Here is a 15,074-nt window from a genome sequence, read left to right as displayed (position 1 = left end):
GGTCAAGGCTGTTGTTACAGAAGTTGGCATGAGTACCTGTTGTTACCATCATTGTTGGCATAATGAACCATGATTACAGGCAGTTCACTCCTCTCATATGTCACCGTCTGCCACTGAAGGGTCAGCTTGTTTCATTACACTTGTCTTTGTTTTTGACTGGGATAGAGTAAGAATAATTCAAAATCCTCTTAATATTTTGAAGTAATAATCTTCCCATTTCTATGTTTTATTTATTTTTTGAATTCTGTTAAGAATCTCATATTATAAAGGCTGTAGCCCATGAATACAGAGATGTAGGATTGCAATATACAGAAAAATTCCATAATTTTTTCGTTTTTATTATTTTGAATTCATACAAAATATGAATATTTATTAGAAAGGCTGTGATGTCTTGACTCACACTTGCACATTTTCTTCACATAGTGATCAAACATGGGTGAATATTCCAACCAGCCCTTTAAACCTAAATCACATCCTTGTGGTGAGTACATATGCAACCTCATTTCTCACACATTTTACTTATAAAATATAGAATGCTGAATTATTTTCACTCTGCTGTGTAACAAATGGAGAGGATATCAGAAGGTGGTAAGATATAGAGAAACAGTAATAATGGCCATCTTACCAAAAGCAATCTACAGATTCAAATCAACACTCATCTTAATTCCAACAAAATTCTTTACAGACATGAAGGAACACTACTCAACTTCATACGGATAAATGTAAAAACCCAGACATCTAAAACAATCCTATAGAGTAAATGAACTTCTTGTTTTCAAGCTCTACTACAGAGTCATAATAATACATACAGCATGATAGTGGCTTAAAACAGACAGGTTTGACAATAAAATCAATTAAAGTCCCATATATAAGCCCACACATCTGTGGATACCTGATTTTTGACAATAAATCAAAAATATACAATGCAATAGAAGAGAGTATCATCAACAAATGTTACTGGAAATACTAGAGTCAGCATGTAGAAGAACTCAAACAAACCTATCACCTTGAACAAAATTCAAATCCAAGTAGACCAAAACCTCAACATCAATTCCATTAGCCAAGAACACATTGGTACAAGAGACAACGTTCTGAATAGAACACCAAAAGCATTTACAGTGAGATCAACAATTAATAAATGGTACCCCATTAAACTGAAAAGATTCTGTAAGGCAAAGGTCAATAAGAAAAAAAAAAACGAGAGCCTAGAGAATGTAAAATATCTTTACTAACTCCACATCTGACAGAGGGCTGATCTCCAAAATTTATAAAGAAATGTAGAAACTAGGCATCAAAATAGACCAACAAATTATTCAATTAGAAATGGGGTATAGATCGAAGACAGAATTCTCAACAGAAGAATATCAAATGGCCAAGATACACTTAGAAAACTGTTCAACATTCTTAGCAATCAGAGAAATGAGAATCACAATAACTCTTGGTTCCGTCTTAAATCAATGAGAATGGATAAGATCAAAAATATGAATGATAGCTTATTCTGATAAGGAAGTGAAACAAGGGGAATAATTCTCATATGCTGATGGGAGGACAAATTTTACACAGCCCCTTTGGGAAAAGGTATGGCCATTTCTCAGAAAATTTGTTATCAGTCTACCTCAAGACCAGCCATACCACTCTAGGGCATTTACACAAAGGTAGTTCAATAATACTCAACTGTGTTCATAGGATCTTTATTTGTAATAGCTAGAACCTCAAAACAACCTAGATGTCTCTAAGCCTAAGAATGGATAAAGAAAATCTGGTGCATTTACTCACTGGAGTATTGATGTGGGCTTTTCCTCTTTATGCTGTGAATAACTTTGGTTAATAAAGAAGTTGCTTTGGGCCTGTGTAGGGCAGAATAATGTTGTAGGGGAGGCTGCTTGTTTGTTCCCAGGTGCTCAGCCCCCAAATAACTATACAGAAACTGTATTAATTACAACACTGCTTGGTCTATTAGCTTATGCTAATCCCACAGCTGGAAGAGAGTCCGGACATGGGCTTTACATTGGCATTTATAGTATAAGAGGCCATTCCCAAGTGGGTGGGTAACTTAAAGACTACTGGTGGTAGGAATTCTTACAGCAATTATTAGTGTGAGTAATCTCATACTAATCTACCTATTATCACTTCCAATTGAAATATACTACTTTTAATTAAAATTACCTTTAATCTTGGTTTACTCTTAGAGACATGAGAAGGTCCTTCCTTGGAGAGACATTATTTTTGTATATTCAAATTACTTCACAAAGATTCACTTTTAATTTTTGTAATATCTTCCTTAATATGCAAATACTGTGGTTCACTGCATTCATATTCTCTTCATTGTCTTGGAAGTAGTTTGCTCTGAATATAGGGACTTGCTCTTGTATTTCTCCCTTAGTTTTTGTTCTGTAGATTTCTTCTCAAAATGAGAAGGTGGAATGTTTTCAAAATGACTCTGACTTACATATTACAGAGTATGGATGAAGAAAAGGTAGCAACTATTTAATGTTTATTAGTTAAATATCTTTATAAATGCTCTGCTACTCACACTATCACTTGCTCTTGATAAGAAGTAAACCGATTCACTTTTGTCTAGAGTAGATGAAAAACATGAACCAACACACTTAACTTAGTAATGATTACCATGTTGATTACAATATACCTTAATTGTTATATCTTCCAATGCATGACTATATGACTTTTAAAATCACAAAAGATGCCTTATATAAAAGATACTACTTTCTCATACCTAAAAATGTTGAGCCTTGACAGTACACTAGAGATTTTTCTCTATTTATCAGAGAATAGCTAGTAGACAAGCCTTAATTATTAAGAACCCAAGTCACTAACCATCATGAAAAAACAAAAAGAAAATTCTAATTTTACTTTATATATAATACAGTTTAGCTTATAGTTGTATTGTATATTGTATAGTGTACATTAACAAATCATAAATTATTTTTAGAATAAAATAAATTTATCTAAGAAAGAAAATTCTCATGAAAAAAGAGTAAAAACTAAAATGTTATAGTTAATATATTATACTTTAATCTATGATTAATATAGCGTGCTTGGATCTTGTCCTCAAAAATTTTATTTTTAATCCACAAGAAATGAATTGGCTGACATGTTCAACTATTTCTCTCATGTAGGGGCAGATGAAATTTGTCTGCTTTGGATTGTCTCAATCTATACACCACCTAGTTATAGTTTCAGATATGAAGCTGTTATTCTGTGCTTACTAACAACTGTTATATTTAACTGTGCTTATAATCCTTGCTCATTGTTTCCTTAAGCTGTCTCAGAACTTGGATAGTCTCAATTGGTTCACAGATATTAAGGCAATAGAGAATTATCCTGTATCTCCTTTCTTAATAAGAGAACTTTAAATATTATTTATATTATTAGAGCAGTCCACTAACCATATAAGCATAGTCTTTATGCAATAACAATTAATTTTAATTATACAGCTTTAGTTACTGCTCTATTCAAGAAACTGAAATGTAAATGTCAGTGTATTTGTTCAATTAATTGTCAAGTACTTCAGAGATAAAATATCAAGATTTTACAAGTTTACATATTTTAAAGGCCACTTCCAATAACTTTAGAAAAAAATAAACACAAAAGAAATAGCAACAACAACAAAAGCAGAACTCTCTGCCTGTGAAACAAGAATAAGAAGGAGCCTCAGACTAGCAACATGAGTCAGTTGGTTAAAGTAGGTAAAAGCACTTTTTTTCAAGTCTACCAACTTGAGTTCCTCCAGACCCACATGGTGGGAGGAGAGCATCACAAGTTATCTTTTAACCTCTACAAGAACACCATGTGCTTCATGTGTGAGTGCATACGTGCACACACACACACACAGACACACACACAGACACACAGACATGCACATATAAGTATATAATAAAAAATCTTAAAGTCAGGAGATTTACATTGCAGAAACTAAATATAACAGAAATAGTCTTTATGGGGTCACTGTAGGATTTTTATTATACTTATATTACTATAAAATAAAAACAAGAAGAGAAATCTCAGATTTTATTGTACAAAATAGTTTACCTTAGTGAAAAACATTTTTAAAATTATTCCTACACTTATTTATTTTGTGTGGGGAGTGGGAGCATGCACATGTCACAACACTCATGTGGAGGTCTGAAGACAGCATGAAGGCATTGGTTCTCTCTCTCTACCATGTAGTTCTGAGTCCAGAACTCAGGTACTCAGCCTCGAAGACAAGTGTCTTTACATATTGAACCATCTCACCAACAATGATTACAATATTGATAATATCTAAGCTTATGTTTAAATTAGGGAAAAATACTTTTTCTAGGAGGGGTTATAATTCAAATGCTTTTCATGGACAGTATGAAAGTCAATTGAACACATAGTGAAGTTTTACAGTTTTCACAAATTGTGAACATAAAGTAATTGTTTTAGTAGATTTCCTAGGCAGAACATAGTCAGTTGTACTTCGGCCACTTATCAAAAGCATATATTTGGGATTCACGGGGTTTTACTATTGAAACAACATTTTATCAATCAGTATGCTAAAATAATATTTCATGTCTTTCTGTATGCTTTCATCATCTATTTGATCTTTAATTTGTCAAGTCAAATTCTTTTATGGCATTACTGTAAACATCATCTAAAGGAAAGCAGAGAATATGAATCTACTGTCCAGCTATTATGAGAGGATCCTACTATTATATCTCTGCAAAATATAGATCACCACTCTCAGTTCCAAATTGGAAAACTGATGCAATGTAGTAAATTATTGATTGCCCCAAACAAAATGAAGCTTTGTATTAAAGTTTTCTGGAGTTCTTTCTTTCTTTCTTTCTTTCTTTCTTTCTTTCTTTCTTTCTTTCTTTCTCTCTCTCTCTCTCTCTCTCTCTCTCTCTCTCTCTCTCTCTCCCTCCCTCCCTCCCTCCCTCCCTCCCTCCCTCCCTCCCTTCCTTTCTTTCTTTCATTCTTTCTTTCTCTCTGTTGCTTTCTCTTTATCTATCCCTCCCTCCCTCTGTTCCTTTCTTCCTTTTTGGTTTTATTTTTGGTATTTTCAAGGCATAGTCTCTCTGTGTGGCCTTGATTATTTTGGTATTTGCTCTATCACCTCAAACTCTTGATAGCTATCTGCCTTTTTCCAAGTGCTGGGATTAAAGGCATATGCTACTGCTACCTAGCTGACTAGAGTTTATCTTAAAGAAGATATCATGCTTTATATTCAGTAATAAAGGTTGACATTAATATAATAGTAATATAGACAAAATAATCATAAAAGATAATTGTGAGATTTATGTCTACTTGTAAAAGCCTGGAAGGGAAGGATTCATCCTTTACCTAAAATCCAGGCATATAAAACTAAAAATGAAGAAAAGTTATCATGTGTGAACACAGTAAAAGATTTATATATGTATTTATGTATCATATATCATCTAGCTATCTTACCTTCCACATACATTTTAAGCTTCAGAATCATTTCATTAAAAGATAGTTTTATACTTTTATATTTATTACACTGACTTCCTGTTTACTGTTCAAAGTCTTTAAAGAAGCATGCCATCAATTATTTGTATTTATTATTTTTAAGAAGAAAAAACATCTTTTTTCATTTCACATACCAATTCCAGTTCCCACTGCTTCCCCTCCTTCCATTCCCTCCAACCACCACCCACCCGACCCCCCATCTACTCCTCTGAGAGGATAAGGCACATTGCTTTGAGGAAGGTCCAAGGCGTTTCTTACTATATCTAGGCTGAGCAAGGTATCCATCCAAAGAGAACAGGTTCCTTCCAAAAAAAAAAAAAAAAAACAGTAGGGATTAATGTTGGTGCCAATGCAAATGGCCCCCCAGTCTGCCCCAGCCATAGAACTGTCACCCATATTCAGAGGGACTAATTTGGATGTATGCTGTTTCTTTCCCTGTCTAGCTGGTGTTGGTGAGCTTCTGTTAGCTCAGGTAGACTGTTTCTATGGCTGTACCCATCATGGTCTTTCCCTCTTTGCTTGTATTCTAATTCCTCCCACTCTTCAACTGGGCTTTGGAGGCTCAGTTCAGTGCTTTCAAGCAGGTCTTTGCCTCAATTTCCCTCAGTTGCTGGATGAAGATTCTATGGTGATAATTAAGATATTAATCAATCTGACTACAGGGCAAGGCTAGTTCAGATATCCTCTCCTCTATTGCTAAGGGTCTTAGCTGGGGTCATCCTAGTGGATTCCTGGGAATTTCTCTAGTGCCAGGTTTCTTGCTTACCCTGTAATGGATTCCAAAATCAAAATATCTCTTTTCCTGCTCTCATCGCTGTCCTTCCTCCATCTTGACTATTCATTCCTAAAGACCTCCCCCCATCACCTTCTCCCTTCATCGTTCCCTTAGACCTTCCCTATTCCTCCCACCCCTGTGCTCCCAATTTTGTCAGACGATCTTGCTTATTTTCTCTTTCCAGGTGGATCTATGTATGTTTTTCCTAGGGTTCACCTTGTTACTTAACTTCTCTAGGATCAAGAATTACAGGCTCAATATCTTTTGCTTTACAGCTAGTATCCACTTTTGAGTGAGTACATACCATGTTCATCTTTCTGGGTCTAACTCAAGAAATAATGAAAAAGGTATCTGATGATCTTTACCAGTTTCCCTCATAAAATTAAACAGGTAAAATGCTATTGTGTGAATCCTAACATCATTAAATGAACCTGTACTTTGGAGAAAGAGACACATGGTAAAAACAGAACTTGGTGACTGGTTAGGGCTTTAATGGAGGGCTGGAGTCCTTGTCTCCCCTTCTTCACTGTTTCAGTACAATTTACCCACTGCTGATTACTAGAATGGAGACAACAGCAGACAGGTAACAGCCAAGATTCAGGGAGTGGTGAAGGACATTTTCAGTCTATAACATGAAATTTAGGCACACAGAGGCCTCGGAAGACACAGCTTTTCATTAAAATTTACCCTCTGCTGCTTACTAGAATGGAGACAACAGCAGACAGAGCAATGGTCAGCCAAGATTCAGGGAATGATGAAGGGCATTTTCAGTCTGTAATTTGAAATTTAGACTCTCAGGGGCCTCAGAAGACCTAGCTGCATGGTCAGTTACAAAGGACACAGAGTGTGAAAAACCATTTGTATTTAAGGAGATAAACATTCATAAATACAATTTAGACTTAAAATGCAAGCTTACACAGAATTCTGAAATAATTAAATTAGAATATCACAATCAGACAGAAAAGCCAAGGGATCCAGTTCACCAGAGATGTAGGGATTTCCAATAGAACTGCATGCTGCTTGTGAAGTCACATGATTTCTATCGTTCATTTATGGGAGCCACAGTCTTTTTGCATACTAGAAAAGATGCACATGCCTAAGACTGAATTTCTAGGTCATTATATTTGACTTATGATATTATGTGCATAGGAAGCATGTTAGTCCTTCCATTCAACTGCAAATCCAACAGATTTCTTTATCATTATTTTTTGTATTATTATAAAAGAAGCCACTTCATTTATCTTAAAGACACATTTGTTATATTTGTCAAAGTCTGTTTTATTCACTTAAGCTCAATGAGGTCAATGGGAAGAGTTCTGGGACTGGGGAAGTGTGGGGCTTGCATAAGGATGTGGTGTTGTTGTCTAGGTCCTCTCTGAAGCACTACAGACAAAGGCTCACTGATGTGTCTCCCATCTACCTCTGCAGATGAAATACATTGCTTTTAAAATTAGAGGAAACTGCCCTTAGATCTTTTCTTCCTTTTGAGATCTGTGGTGGTTTCTTCTTCAAACAAGGATCATATTTATGTTTTCAATTATTTCAGAAACAAATCTTTTATGATGAGTTCCTTTAGAGGCATACAGTGGGACTCACTCTGCCCATGAATAATTTTCTCATCAGTTTGCACCGAGGGTTTTCATGAAGGTTGAGAGGCACTGACATGGCTAACTTCATATTTTTTTTTCATTTTTTTCTCATTCCAGAGATGTTCACTACAGGAGGGGAATAGAGGGTTGATTTATTTGGTTTCCAAGCAGAAGTTATGCAATCAGCATTACAACTAGAAAAACAACTTAAGATGTGCACCTAAATGGCACCATGACTGTGTAGCCATGATATACAGAATATTTTCCCAAGTGTTTCACACTTTGTCTTTTACCTAAAAGATTTTCAAATGTGCTCTGAACAAAATAGCATGTCAATCCCACGTATCCCTACAGGTTTTCTGTCGTCTTTCATGGTACTTTAATTTCTTTTTTATTCTAATCCATTAAGAATTTTGCGTAATGGAAATAAGAAATAAAGTAAAGTAAAGTTAAAATCATTCTTCCTTCCAGTATTTATTCAATAATCTCTACTGGGCACCTGCCTGTGAGAGAACCTAAAGATGGATTAACTGCAGTTGACCAGAACACAGTTCTAGAGCGGCAGAGATGGCTCAGTGGTTAAGAGCACTGGCTGCTCTGGTAGAGGACCTGGGTTCAGTTCCTAGCACTCCCATGGCAGTTCACACCCATCTGTAACCCTAGTGGCAGGGGATCTGAGATCCTCTTCTGACCTCTAAGGGCACCAAGAACACATAGTGCACAGATGCATGTAGGCAAATGCTCTTTGGTATAAAAAAAATTAAGAGAAAACCAACTCTACAAATAAAGATAAATTTCTGTGGCATAAATTTGAATGAATTTATGAATGAATGAATCAATGAAATAGAGGAAACTTCCTTTTCCTAAGCCCTCAGATTGGATGCTCAGACTGTCATTGATGTGTCTTTAATTCCATTTTCTAAAATGTCACAGAGGGTGAGAATAAAGGGACAAGGATTGCACCATGAATTACCCATGCTGGACCGGAGCGTGGCAACTGGGGTGGAGAGGCTGCTGCGCGCTATGCTGGTGACTATTTCAGGCTCCATTCGGGTACCATAGTCTCTAATCCGGAAGTCGTCCGCTGCCGGAAGTGACGCGGTTTGGAGCTCGCGGGAAACTCATCTAGCTGGCTTGCGCACCGGTGGGACTCCAGCTTCCATGAGCCTCTGGGTGGACAAATACCGGCCGTGCTCCCTCGCCCGGCTGGACTATCACAAGGAACAGGCGGCGCAGCTGCGCAACCTGCTGAGCAGACCGGGACGGCGGAGGCCGGCACGTTCCGCCGCTTCCTGAAAAGCCCGCGGAAGGGAGTGAGAAGGCGGGCGCTCCAGGGCTAGCGGGGACCCAAAGTGGCAAGTTCCCCGGAGTGCTGCTTCTGCTGCCCGGGGTCCCGTGAGCTTGGGGTGCGGACCTGGTGGAGGCTTTAAACCCGGTTGTAGGAGGGGCTGGAGCCGAGAGGCTCTCTCCTGCTGCAGGTAGCTAGATGGCAGGCTGATGGAGGGGCCAGTGCCCTGCACCCTGTTCGTAGTTACTAGCCTCTTCGGAATCACAGCTAAGTCCTTTCTGAAAACGAGGGCTTATTTTACCTAGTGCCTCTGTCCACCATATGAGAGTTTTTGGAACAATCGGAAGGAAAGTGGAAGATATGTTTTAGTTGTCTTTTTTCTTGTTCTTATAATGCGTGCAATAATGTAAAAATCGAGCATTATACTTCTTGTGTATGCACACCGGTTTTTACAGTAGCTTTAAGGTTTAGGACAGGGGTTAGTATACTATTCCTACGCGTTAATGAATTTACTTTTAAAGTCTACATCTTCTCATCAGATCAAGCCCCCATGCCCATAGTGCCCTTTAGTTTGATGCCATTCTCTTCCTGCGGTTTGATAACACCCTTTCCCATAGCATCCCTTATGTGCAGTCTTCCTGTACCCCCCAAATGAACTTGCAAGGGAATCAGTGTACCCCCCTCTTAGCAAGAAAATCATTTTGGGAACCCAGGCAAGACAAGCATCTGTCTCAGTTACAGAGATCTGTTCCACATTCCCATCAGCCCTCATTTTTGAAAGTGCCCTTCAGAGAGTTTGCTGAGGGAGTCCCTGGCTTTAAGCATTTAGTGTTGTGCCTTGCATGTTCTGTATTATGCATGCAAGTTAGATTGAATTAGTGCCCAGAGAAAGCAAATTTGAGAGTTTGATAAATTTCTATTGGAGTTAGATAGTAAACAAAATACCTTAGTACTTTAGAAGTAGTTTAACCTGGAGCACCTGGGTTTGACGAAGTAAAATGCCTTGTTCCTTCTTCCCTAGGTGCAGGGTGGTGACTTTCTTCACCTCCTAGTATATGGGCCATCGGGTTCTGGAAAAAATACAACAGTTATGTGTATCCTACGAGAACTTTATGGTGTCGGGGTGAATAAATTCAGAATTGAGCATCAACCTATCACAATAAGCATCTCTTGTCAGTGCTTAGCAGATGTTTCTGGCAAGGATTTTCTTTTCTTTTTTTAAATATTTCTTTTTAATTTTATTGAGCTATAAATTTTTCTCTGCTCCTCTCCAAGCTTCTTCCTTCCCCTTCAACCCTCTCCCATGGTCCCCATGCTTCCCATTTATTCAGGAGATCTTGTCTTTTTCTACTTCCCATGTAGATTAGATCCATCTATGTCTCTCTTAGGGTCCACATTGTTGTCTAGATTCTCTAAGATTGTGAATTGTAGTCTGGGTTTCCTTGCTGTATATCTAAAAGTCATTTATGAGTGAGTACATATATTTGTCTTTCTGGGCCAGGGTTACCTCAATCATCAATCAATTTGCCTGCAAATTTCAAGATGTCATTTTTTTTTCTGCTGTGTAGTAGTCCATTGTGTCAATGAACCACATTATCCATTCTTCAGTCGAGGGGCATTTAGGTTGTTCCCAGGTTCTGGCTGTGACAAACAATGCTGCTATGAACAGAGTTGAGCACATGTCCTTGTGGCATGATTGAGCATCCTTTGGATATATACCCAAAAGTGGTATTACTGGGTCTTGAGGAAGGTTGTTTCCTAATTTTCTGTGAAATCGCCACACTGACATTCAAAGGGGTTGTACCAGCTTGCATTCCCACCAGCAATGCAGGAGTATCCTCTTTACCACATAACCTCTCCAGCATAAGTTGTTATCAGTGTTTTTGATCTTGGCCATTCTTACATGTATAAGATGGAATCTCAGAGTTGTTTTGATTTGCATTTCTCTGATGACTAAGGATGTCGACCATTTTCTTTAAGTATCCTTCAGCCATTTTAGATTCCTCTGTTGAGAGTTCTCTGTTTAGGTCTGTACTCCATTTTTTTTATTAGATTGTTTGTTCTTTTGATGATCCATTTCTTGTGCTTTTTGTTTATTTTGGAGCTTAGACCTCTATCTGATGTGGGGTTAGTGAAGATCTTTTCCCATTCTGTAGGCTTTCATTTTGTCTTGTTGACCATGTGCTTTGCTTTACAGAAGCTATTCAGTTTCAGGAGGTCCCATTTATTAATTGTTTCTCTCAGTGTCTGTGCTCCTGGGGTTATATTTAAGAAGTGGTCTCCTGTGCCAATGCATTCAAGTGTACTTCCCATTTTCTCTTCTATGAGGTTCAGTGTGGCTGGCTTTATGTTGAGGTCTTTGATCCATTTGGACTTGAGTTTTGTGCAAGTTTTGTGGTGATAGATATGGGTCTATTTTCATTCTTCTACAAGTTGATATCCAGTTATGCCAGCACCATTTGTTAAGTATGCTTTCTTTTTTCCATTTGATATTTTTTGCTTCTTAGTCAAAAATCAGGTGTTTGTAGGTGTGTGAATTAATATCCATGTCTTTGATTCGGGTTTATTGATCCGCCTGTCTATTTTTATTTCAATACCTGGCTGTTTTTAGTACTGTAGCTTTGTAGTAGAGTTTGAAGTCAGGGATTGTGATGCTTCCAGAAGTTCTTTTATTGTACAGGATTGTTTGGGGTCTCCTGGGTTTTTTGTTTTTCCATATGAAGTTGAGTACTGTTCTTTTGAGGTCTGTGAACAATTTTGCTGGGATTTTGATGGGCATTGTATTTGAATCTGTGGAGGTCCCTGACTTGGGGTTGGTTCTGCAGAGGTCCTGACTTAGGCCTATTCTCTCAGTAGTTTCAGACTCATGCCCAAACCTGCAGAGGTCTCTGGTTCCTGCCCACTCCATTGGAGGGCCCAGATTCATACCCCGACCCTCAGAGTTCCTAGCTCAGGACCAGTTTCTGGGAGGTCCCAGGCTCACACCTGGACCTGCAGGGTTTCTGGCTCAAGTCTACTCCATCAAAGGTCTCAGACTCACTCCCAGTCCTACAGAGGTCACTGATTCCTGCCTATCTCCTCATAGGTCCCAGACTCATTTCCTGAACCTGTAGAGGTCTCTGGCTCTGGCACACCCCCTCAGCGGTTGCTCCGGTTGCTCTGCTGTACCTGCTCCTGTGGAGTTCACTGTCTCAGGTCTGCTCTGGCCTAGGTTGCTGGCTCCATCCTGTTCCTGTAGAGTTCACCATCCCAGGTCCCCTCCAGCCCAGGTTGCTGTCTCAGTCCTGTGCTTATGAAGTTAGCTGTCTCAGACCTCCCTGGCAAGGATTTTCAGCCCTGGTCAGATATGCACCCCTCCCCAACACTGGCTGCCTATAACTTAAGAAATTGTGTGTGTGTGTGTGTGTGTGGTATGCATAGATCAGTTCATCAGTTGAAACAGACATTCACAGTGTCGTCAAAGTGAAAATCCACAAAAGTAATTAGCTGTAGAACATGCATACTTTAAGTTCATACATGGTCGTCATCTCACACCAGTTGTCTGAGAGGGATTGCAAAGACACATTTTTAAGTGGGAGGAGTAAAACAGGTGTGCATGAGATTTCCTATTTTTATGTTATTGTTTGCCGTGGAACATGAGTATGTTTTTCCTTTATTTCTGTGTTAACATGGAAGACTGTTCAGGTAGTTAGCAGTGGTGATTGATTATACATGAGAAAAAGAAGATAGCCAGTAAGAAAATGTTGAGCAGATTCTTCTTTCATTCACAGACTCCATCTAAAAAAAATTGAAATCAGCACCATTGCCAGTAACTACCACCTTGCAGTTAATCCCAGGTAAACTGCTACTAAATATTTTTAGAAAAGTATTAGGAAAAAGTATTTAGCAAAAACAAAAAAAAAAAATAGTTTACAGTCATTGTCCTCCAGCTTAGAGTTATTTTTTGAAATATTGCTGTACGTTTGGAAGCTTGGTCCACAGAGCAGATTAAAGTAAAGCTGGTAGCTTGAGCCACAGCCCGGTGTTGACTACTGTGCTGTCACCGAAGTCCGCTTGCTCTGCAGGGCTCACAGTTTCCAGTTCCTTGTATGAGTTATGTTGAGCTATCTTGACTGTTTCAGTGTTGGTGAGCATAAACAAAGCTGTCTAAAAAGTCAATCCTGTCTGGAATAAGTATTTCAGATACCGAATGTGGGCCACCATTCTTCTTTGGTATAGTTTGTGTTTCGTTGAGTTCCAAGGAGGCAGCTGCCTCTGTTTCTCCAGCTCTGAGTTTTATGACCGTCGTTTTACATGGTTTCTGGAGCTGAACTCAGGTCTTCATGCTCCAAAGTTAGATTAGCATGTTTGTCCATTACATTTATGGTTACGTGAAAAGTAATTATTTTCTTAGAACTATGAATTTAATATGATTATTTTCTGTTGACCATCTTTAACAAAACGTAAAAAAAATAATAAGTTTTTTTTGTAGTCTTTGAAAATAGGAGGGCAGAGAGGGTTTTTCTATGTTTGGGACTTAGGTATTTCTGTATTTTATCTTCAGAAGATCCTGACCCATATTTCCTACCACTCTACATCCTTGTCCTTGCTCACTCTGCTCCCACTGCTGGGCTCTGCGTGGAGGATCCTCTTAGCAGGAAGTGCCTTTGTTACAGAACCACCTACTTGCTCAGTTCTCACTGTAAGGGTCCCATGTTCTGAGCCACAGATTGGGCCCTGTGGGGCCTGCTCCTGCTTATGGCTTCTGCGTTCATCGGCTGTGACCTGTGTGTCCTGTGTGTGGTCTGTGGTTCTCATTCTCACAACTGGACAAGTGTTGTGGACTCCTCTTTTCACTCCCACTCAGGGTGATGTTGTGTCTTTGTCATTGTTCCCTTTATGCAAATGGGAATGGAGTTTGACTTACACATTGAGGTCATTTTGTCTGTGTACACAATTAAACAGAATCCTCCTGCTATTGCTGCCCTTTGGAAACAGATTGCTAATATAATAAAAAAAATGCAAAGTTTGCATTCACCCCCTGCTTATTCACAGTTCCTGAACCACTTAGGGCTGACTGGTCCTCGATTGTAGCCAGATGCAGTTTTCCTGTATGTCCTCCCAGATTCTCCTTTTGACTGTACCCATTGGCTATGACTCTTGCTTCAGAGATTTCCAAAGTATTAACAAGTTCCTTAGAATTTATAGTGTAGAGCTTGCATCCAGAACCCTCCTCCCTTCTGCCCCCCTTCCCTCTTCAGGCACATAACACCACCCATCTCAACCTGTCAGGGCGCTGGGGTCGAATCCTCAGGGCAAGCGGGCGGGCGGGAGTTCCTTTGTTTCACTAGCCTGCCTGCACCAAGCAAGGTAGGCACTTTGGTTTACGAACTTCCCAACCAGCACGGAGATCTGATCTCGGCACCAGGAGAGCCATCATTGAGCACGGAGATCTGATCCCTGCACCAGGAGAGCCATCATTGGGCACGGAGATCTGATATTAGCACCAGGAGAGCCATCACTGGGGAGTGCCATCACTGGGAAGGTACATCAGTAGGCAAGGAAACCTGATCCTGTAAAAGAAGATCCATAGGGGAGCATTCGGAGGAAGAGATGGGCAGGCGCCAATGCAAGAAATCAATCAACAATTTGAAAAACAGTATGAAACCACCAGAACCCAGAGACCTCACCACAGGAGGTCATGAACACCTTAATCAAGAAGAAGTAGAAAAAATTGACCTTATGAAAGTGATTGACACCCTTAAACAGCACGTAAAAAATGCCCTTATAGAAATGGATGAGAAGTATAACAGAAAGTTTGAAGAATTGAGTAAATCAGTGAATGATACCCTAGGAAACCAAGGAAAATCAATCAAACAGATAATGGAAACAGTTCAAGAATTGAAAACAGAAAAGGAGGCAAAGAAGAAAACACAAACAGAGGGCCGGCTGGACATGGAAAATCTAG

The 15,074-nt window shown here is 39.1% G+C and overlaps 1 pseudogene; it reads left to right on the top strand.

Annotated features, from left to right (window-relative positions):
- The window catches only part of LOC130871348 (replication factor C subunit 3-like), a 37,535-nt pseudogene that overhangs the window by 10,893 nt on the left and 11,568 nt on the right, over positions 1 to 15,074 (top strand).

Source organism: Chionomys nivalis, chromosome 3 (genome assembly GCF_950005125.1).
Source record: "Chionomys nivalis chromosome 3, mChiNiv1.1, whole genome shotgun sequence".
Classification (NCBI taxonomy): Eukaryota; Metazoa; Chordata; class Mammalia; order Rodentia; family Cricetidae; genus Chionomys; species Chionomys nivalis.
This window is presented reverse-complemented; position numbering and strand designations above follow the sequence as displayed.